The sequence below is a fragment of the Equus asinus genome, chromosome 2, assembly GCF_041296235.1.
Source record: "Equus asinus isolate D_3611 breed Donkey chromosome 2, EquAss-T2T_v2, whole genome shotgun sequence".
In the NCBI taxonomy this organism is placed as follows: Eukaryota; Metazoa; Chordata; class Mammalia; order Perissodactyla; family Equidae; genus Equus; species Equus asinus.
The window spans coordinates 156,684,324-156,692,919 of NC_091791.1; the positions used below are offsets into that span (position 1 = coordinate 156,684,324).

The 8,596-nt window shown below is 46.9% G+C and overlaps 1 long non-coding RNA gene across 2 annotated transcripts in view; it reads right to left on the reverse strand.

The window, feature by feature from the left end:
• The window catches only part of LOC139043873 (uncharacterized), a 133,161-nt gene extending 124,982 nt beyond the window's left edge, over window positions 1-8,179 (reverse strand). For both annotated transcript variants that reach the window (XR_011500942.1, XR_011500948.1), the window contains exon 1: window positions 8,011-8,179. This is a non-coding gene — a long non-coding RNA (uncharacterized lncRNA). The remainder of the gene's footprint in view (window positions 1-8,010) is intronic.
• Window positions 8,180-8,596: the final 417 nt, after the last annotated feature.

Here is an 8,596-nt window from a genome sequence, read left to right on the forward strand (position 1 = left end):
TCTGATCTGGCATCTGGAAAGAGAAAAGTCAAGGCAAGTCTTTCTCTTCTTCCTGATGGAGTTAACTGCCTTAAGTTCACACACAGCGTAAGACTTTGTGGCACAAAAAGAATAACAAAATTATAAAAGCTGTAATTTGGAGGTTTCGTCAAGAGCTGCCATGATCCGCCCTTAACAGGGATAAATGCTCTATGGCAGTAACGCTCCGTGTCAGGGCTGTCTGACAGAGGAACAATGCCCGCATTAGTATTCAGGCTCCAGAGAGGAAAAAGCTTTTCAGTCTGCAATTCCTAGTCTGCTCTTCTTTCCTTTACAACACATCTGCTTGATGCTTGCTATTTTTTTAGGGCATACTTTCCCCCAGTGGTCTCACATGTACATTTGCATGAGTAAAATATGCTTTTTACACTTTGTTGGGCGTTGAAGTCGCTGCCGAGGGAAAAGCCGAGATCCTCACCTTGCGGTGCTTTCCGTATCAAGGCTTTGTGATGTTCCCAAGTGCAAAACACGCTCTCTGAGACAGTACCAGGAGCCACCAAGTTTGCATCTTATGCCCTTACTTCCCAAGCCTTCATCTTCATGTATGTTCTTGTAGGGGAGGAAGACATTTCCTCTACCCACTCTAGGTCCTTCTGGCTGAGCTATGAATTAAATTCACATGAGACAGAATAACAGGAGAAAATTAAACAAAGCTTTATAACATGTATACACGGGAGAGGCTCAGGAAAACTGAGCAAGTTGCCAAAATGGCGGAAGCTCTCACCTTAAATACCATCCTCAGCTAAAGACAAAGGAGGATGTTGGGAGTGGGGGGAGTCAGTTATGGAAGATTATTAGACAAGTACAGTAAACAAGAATAAGGTTATTATGCAGTTTTAGGTCCTTTCCTTCCACACTGATAAGAGTTTCTAGAGATAAGGTCATCCCCTGTTCTTCCTGGTACAGAGAGGGAGACACCTTTACAGATGGAGATTTCCCTTACAAATGTAAATGTCTCTTACAAAGGGTAACTTCTACTTTTCAGAGCTTCTCTCATGTCTGCAGTTTTTAAAAGTAACCAGCCCAAAATAATCCTCATGCCAAAGAGACATACCTTGGGGTGGTCAATTCCAATCCCCCACATCCCATTCATATTCTTCCCTTTGAAACCTTATAAAACTGTGTCCTTTCTTCCCTGGAGAGTAAGCTGCTTCTAGAACAGGAACTGCTAACACTTTCTCTTCTATTACTTTGGCGAACAAACCTCTTAGCTCTCTTATTGATTCCATATTACCACCACCCCACACCTCAGTACTTCCCCTCCTTGGGCTAAAGCCAGCATGGAATGAATCCCCCATGGTCATCTTCCTGCTTTTAAATGGTCCCAAACTGAGCTAAGTTCACTCGGGTTCTTGGCTTGTTCCCTTGAAGATCAGGTGATCTTCTCCTTCTGAGGAGAGCTCTTTTGAGGGGGAAATTAGAGTTTACCTTCCTACTCAGAGCACCTCATCCTAGGTCTAAGAAGAAAATTCTTTCTGATCTCTTACACCTTCAAGGACCCTCGACTGGGCTGGACTGTGGATGCAGAAAGGTGGCCAAGATGGAGACGATAGAGATGGGTTGCAGTATGCGTGGGTCTGGCCTCACACCTTCCATGTTCCTGGAGCTACAGCTTCCTATAAGAGGGAAGAAGATCTTCCCTTTATTTTCTCTCCTCTCCACAGCCTGACAGCCTGGCCTGACTTTCTGCCCCCTGTTTTCTTGGGCTTCTTTCTCTCAGGGTCAGCCATCCTGCCAGTGTGGCCTCCAGAGACAGGCAATTCAAAAAAAGGGAAATCAAGAGGCAGACTCGTGGGGAGGTGGTGAGCCACAAAGGGGGCCTGAGAAACCAGAATGGCTCTGGTTGAGGAATGCATTTTCACCCTCAGCCTCAGCTCATTCCCTCAAGCCATACGCATGTTTTGAGTTAGACAGATGTCAACACAATCCCCAATATGGCTGCTTTCTGACCAATACTTGTTACCCAGACTAACTATAGGTCTTTGAAGAGGTTCAGTTGAACACAATGACCTACATCTGTATACTTACTTGGTATGCCTTCTACAAAAGGCATCTTTTCCAAAGTCTTCCCTCCACAGGCAACTTCACAAGACAGAAGGCATAAGCTCTCACCTGTGCTGGAGCATGGGCCATGTACTATTTTTTGTTGCCTTTACATTTGAAATCCTCCTGTTTCTCCATAAAGCTAGCCAAACCCAGGAGGGAAATGAAGCATGGGATATACAACTCAAAGGACCCAGCACCACTGCCCGGATGCCCAAGAATCAGAAGGTGGTCCTCAACGGCTGCAGTTCTCCAGATCCTCGCTAGAGGGCGATTTAACATATTTGCTCTCCCCAGATTACTTGAACTTACCCACGTTTATGAGGCCCAGCCCTCTGACCCTGTCAGTTGACTCCCTCACAACAAATGACTGTACCGGCCACACCTTGTGGGTGCTTAGCGTTCAGAGAGCTTTTACGGGTCAACTCAGGTAGGCTTCACACCACCAGCACCAGTAGGACTGCCATCATTCCCACCTTACAGATGAGGGCGCTGAGGAGCAGAGCCGCTGAGCAACTTCCCCCAAGGCAGTGATGTCGTAGTAATGAGCAAAGCGCCACGGGAACACCGATGAAAGAACAATCAAATAAAAAAATGGGTCATAACGAATGTTTATTGAGCTCTAAGGATCAAGCCCTGAGCCAAACACTGCAGCGACCTTCTCTGCTTTAACCCTCTCATAGGCTTGTCTGGAGATTACCTCAGAGGCACCGGCAGGCTCTCCCCTGGGTGTCTCCTGCTCTGACTGCTAATGTTTCAAACGCATTTGAACAGAGCCGGCTCTCCCACTGCTTCCCCTGATGTCCTCTCGTCCCAGTCTCAAGGATCATCGTGTCTGGGACAGCACACATGCTCCCTCTCACTTCCCCTCAACCTCCAGCTATGCCACCGGGAATTATTATCATTCCCAACTTAGAGATGAGGAAACTGAAGCTCGGATTAGCTAAATAAATTGTGCAAGTTCATTCTGCTTATAAAGGAAGAATTCAGGGGTCTGGGGAGGGAGGTATGTAAACCCAATGTCCAGCTCCAGAACAAACGAGGAAAGTCAAGACATCACAGGTGTGGGAGCTGGCCCTGTGGCCGAGTGGTTAGGTTCCTGCACCCTACTTCAGTGGCTTGGGGTTCACCAGTTCCGATCCCAGGGGTGGACCTACATACCGCTCATCAGGCCATGCTGTGGCTGCATCCCACATAGCAGAAATAGAAGAACCTGCAACTAAAATATACAACTATGTAGTGGGACTTTGGGGAAAAAAAAAAGAATGATTGGCAACAGATGTTAGCTCAGGGCCAATCTTCCTCACCAAAAAAAAAGCATTAAAAAAAAAAAGTTCATGATGGGGTCTAAAAAAAGACATCACAGGCAGAGGAAACAGCCTGGACAGAAGTGTGAAGAAGCCTGTTTGATTAAGATCTCTAGAGAGATGTGTGTGGTGGGAGGACAGGGCAGTTGAAAGAAGTGGAGGGACAGGACCTTGCAGTTGGATGGAGAAGAAACGTGTCCACTGTGCTGAAATATGGCACTAACCTGTGGGCCAAAGATTTTTAAGCAGCGTTTTAATGTGGTCAGATCTACTTATTGCAAAGATCTTTGACCAGAATGTTTCAAAATAACTTACTACTTTTGATTGATCTTGTTAATTGACAAAACACTGGAGAGAAGATAACAGCACCGTCACTCCCACTGTACAGATAAGAAAACTAAGGCAGAGAAACTAAATGACGTGCTTAGGGTCACAGATTGTCCATGCCCTAATCTTCCGACTCCTGGTCCTGAACTCTGACCCTCACAGTGACTGACTGTCGACTCCAAGAAAACTGCCAGCCGGGCACGCTTACCCTGTGCTAAGAAGTACCAGGACCTCTGAGGCCTCCCCCACTGCCTCCCTCGGGGCCTGCCCATGCTGCACTGCTGCTGTGCGCTCCCTCCCACAGTTTTGCAAAGTTGCTGCCGCCCTCAGCCTTTTTCATGTTAGTAGGTGCAAACGTTTATTCACACAGCCGGAGAGAACATTCAGATCCCAGCTGAGCCGCTTTGCTCTGAATTGCCTTTTGCACGTGCCCTGTCCAGGTCAGAGCAAAAAATAATTCTTCTTCAGAAAGCTGAGTTTCAGCAAGTGTAAAGCCTCGTACGGAAGAAGGTGCTCTTCGATTTGGCATTCGAGCTCCTCGGAGACGTACCCCAGAACCCAGAACGCTGGCTAAATCCTTTGAAGAATTCTAAGAACTTCCTCACAGGAAAGGGTGGCTCTGGGGCCTCTGGCGGTGCCGTCTGGGTTCCTTTGAGTTTTGAAGTGTGAGTGGGGCCTAGAAAAGATGGGTGGCAGGATGGGGGAGGGGAAGTGTGGCAATCAAGAGACAGAAGAACCAGCCATGCAAAACCTTGGTTAGCCAGCTATATCACTTCTGGGGACAGTGGGCCCTGCCTTCGTACATGGCTGTGTCCCCAGCCCCACACAGAATAAATATATTTTGAGGATGTAGATTATGGCTCTATCTCACTAACCAGGCAAGGTAGCAAGGATGAGGTACAGGGAAGACAGCACTGAGAGACCAAGTGAGTCCCTCGGAACACTAGTGATGCTAGGAGCTAGGATTCAGGGGACAGAAAAGGACAGAGTGGCAGCCGTATAAACCCACTGTGAGAGCCAGGAGTCTGGAGGACAGGAGGCCTAGTGTGGAGTCCTGGTCCCACCCCTGCTAACTGCCTGCCTTTGGGCAAGTTATAGAACCTTCTCGAGTCCATTTCTCCTCTGTAAAATGGGGATCATAGCAACATCGACCTCACAGAGTGGCTGTGAGGATTGAGGGATAAACCATATAGAAGCACCTAGCCCAGTACCCATCCCCCACCAAGCACCCAATAAATGTGAGTTATTATTCCTTCAAAATTCAAGATGGTTCTCCTTGATTCCAAAATGGCTGTCACTTCAGTCAACTTTCTCTCATAGGGTTTTATCCGTTATTTCTAGAAATGGTATTTGCAAGGTATATGTACTTGTCATTCTTTGTTTACCCACTTATCCACACTCAGTTCCTCACAAACAAACTTCCCAGCCTGCTGTGCGGTCAAAAGGCTCACGGCCTCCCACGCTGTCTTCATTGTTTAACTAAGCTGGGTTTTGTTTCTTATTTTCTGGGAAGTGCTGTTTGCCATGGGTTCCTCCTCCCCGGAGCCAGCAGCAGGGGTACCGTGGTTTCCATCTCTTTAAGCACATAATGGGCATCCTGGGGAGATAATGGATTCCAGAGAGCAAGGGGCCACTTACACAGAAGAGCCCGGAGTCTCTGGGTAAAAGGTGACAGCGCAGAAACCTCACTAATGCACTCCTTCCATTACTGTTCTCTAATTTTTCCTGTCTCCCACTATTGCCTTCAATTAAGCTTTGCTCTTGAAAACCTTTCCTCGGCTCCCTGGGGTCGTTAGCTTTCATCGGGCCCAGCAGCCGGCAGCCAGAGCTGGCCCTGGCACTTCTCAGAAATCTCAAAGTTTGGTGCAAGATAATTTTTTAGAAACTCCTTCACATGGTTCCTTACCTTGAACTCTTGCCACTCTGACAAAAGTCGTTTGAACATGGATCCTGAAGAAGTGATGCACTAGAGGGAAAAAAATGGTCCCCAGCTTTCTGTGTTTCCTGCCCCTGTGCCGAGGGTGGGCAGGCCCAAGTTGAGGCAGACCAGTAAATGGGTTTATCTTACAACTGATTTAACAGCTATGGGCAGATTTTTAAATTTTATTTGGCATGTCATTTTAACTCATTTTGTCTCCTAACGACTCTGAAACCCCAGGTTTCATCAATAGCCCTTTCACCAGCCAAATTGGGGAAGGGGTAACACTGGGGTGGCGTCAGAACTGACAGGACAATGATACCTGGAGACAGTCCTTCTAGAGCATCTATCTACTGAAATCTTGAAAAATCTCTCATTTTCTAACACCTTGTTCCACTTCACCACACTCCCGCTTGCACCCTCCAAGAAGAATTGAAGTCTGGGCCCTTAGTCTTGACAAACAAACAGCAAGCAAATGAATATTGGAGTATATGAAGAAGCCATTTGATGTAAACCTAATTCGGTCTGACCTTGTTTTTCCAAAAGGGCCTGGTCTGGCCATTGAGCATGCATTGCATATCTGCTTTAAGCATTTGCTATGTTCCAAAGACAAGAACAAATGGCCTTAAGATAAAGGTGCATCTTCCCCCACAGTGGCATTTCCTTAAGGATAAGCATCTCTCCCCAGGCTAGGAATTGATTGCTGCATCCACCCTGTGACCACCCAGCTCCAGATAGCAGACCTGCTTCCTGCTCTGTCCCTCAATCGCTGTGCCGACAGAGCACTCCTGACTATTGTAAAAGGGACATTTCTTTATTTTTTGGAGGAAGATTAGCCCTGAGCTACCATCTGCTGCCAATCCTCCTATTTTTGCTGAGGAAGACTGGCCCTGAGCTAACATCCGTGCCCATCTTCCTCTACTTTATATGTGGGATGCCTGCCACCGCATGGCTTGACAAGCAGTGCTATGTCCGCACCCGGGACCCCAACTGGCGAACCCCAGGCTGCCAAAGTAGGATGTGGGAACTTAACTGCTGCACCACCGGGCCAGCCCCCTGAAAGGGACATTTCAATCACATGTGATACATGCTCTTTGACGGTATATAACCACTCTGTACACCCCCACTTCTTTGGTGCCTTTCCTTCCTTCTGGAAGGAAGGCCCCAAGCTAGGCTAGTCCTCAGATCTGGCTCATAATAAACTCACCCCAATTTTCATTTATAGATTGGTTATGGATTATTTCATCAACAGTCTCTACATAATTTACAAGTAACGGCTCCTGTAATACATGGGTACTGCCACCAGATGGCATCAGAGGTCACAGTTATCTTGGTGTATGTGCGCCAGACACCTTGCTGGGCACTTGGAGTCCAGCAGCGAGCAAAAATGAGAGTCCCAACCTCCCCAAAACTCCAAGTCTAGCAAGACAGACATTAAACAAAATATTATAGTTAAATTACAATTCTGGGAGGAAGCGTCCAGAGACTCAGGCTGGGAGTGGGCAGAGACAGTGAGCTCATGACATGTTCGATTTGCTTCTCCACGTTCTCCAGCCACCTTGCAGTTAGGTGGGGACCTGTGACTAGCTCAGGGCAATTCGAGGTGAGTGGAAATCACATATGACACTTTAGAGCCAAAGCAGAGAAAAGTGAGTATGATTTCTCAGTGCCTCTCTCTTCCTTCTCGGTGATAGCTGGTCATGTGACAGACGGTGGAGCCTCTGTGAGCCTTTACCCCTGAGTGGTTGTGTGGAGCAGAGCCATCACTAAGCTCCATGCTGCTTGACTCCACACCTTCACTGCTCAAGTTGGATGGGCAGCACACATCTTTTTTTTTTTTTTTTTGGTGAGAGAGATTGGCCCTGAGCTAACATCTGTTGCCAGTCTTCCTCTTTTCACTTGAGGAAGATTGTCCCTGAGCTGACATCTGTGCCAATCCTCCTCCATTTTGTATGTGGGACACCTCCACAGCATGGTTTGATGAGCAGTGCGTAGATCTGTGCTCAGGATCTGAACCCACGAACCCCGGGCTGCCAAAGTGGAGCATGTGAACTTAACCACTATCCCACTGGGCCAGACCCAGGAGCACACATCTTTATTGAATTAAGACATTGAGATTTGGGGGCTAATTTGTTTCTGCAGCATAACCAAGAAAGTACGTTAGTCTGACTGAGCACTGACTTTATAGTTACAGAAATGGAACTAAGAGTGAAGTCTTTTTTCTCTAAGTGAGTTGGCCTGTGAACAAGAAGCACAGATTCGTGAGGACGAAGAAAACAAAAGCAAGCTGCATTGCCACCTCCAATCCTCCTGAGACCAGTGGGAAGAAAGGGGAAACCCTAGCCAAAGAGAGGAGGCAAGGTTACCATTTCTTACCGTTTTAAGCAGGATCCTGGGCATGTGATAACAGACCAGAAGGTGTGATTGTTCCAGCAAGGCCAGGGAACGACAGAACTCTAGGCAGCTGGGCTCAGCAGGAGTAACTGAGACTGTTGTCTCAGGCTGGCCACAGCGATGGTCGTGAGGTCTCTCTATTTATAGCAGCCACAAAAGTAGTGAAGGGGAGTATCAGATATTTAGTGGTTGGGCTAAGCGGGCACCAGTAACTCACCAGTCGGCTTTCTTTTTAGTTACATAGTATTTTTTTTTGGAACCTCTTCTTTTGATATAATTTCACACTCACAGAAAAAAATAATGGGAGAAGAGTAGAAGGAACACCCACTTACCCTTCGTGCAGATTGGCTAGTCCACTTGAAAAGGATTTCTGAAAACCAATTGATCCCTTTCCTGCCAAACAGAGCTTTGGTGCCAAACTCAAACTTCAGTGTTAAATTCAAGTTTCATAAGCCAGTTCTATACTGAAGACTTGCAACATATACAGAGTATCCTCAATAAATAAAGAGTTATTTCAAATTCATAGAGAAGAAATAACACCCTTTGGAAAAATAGGCAAAGGCCATAA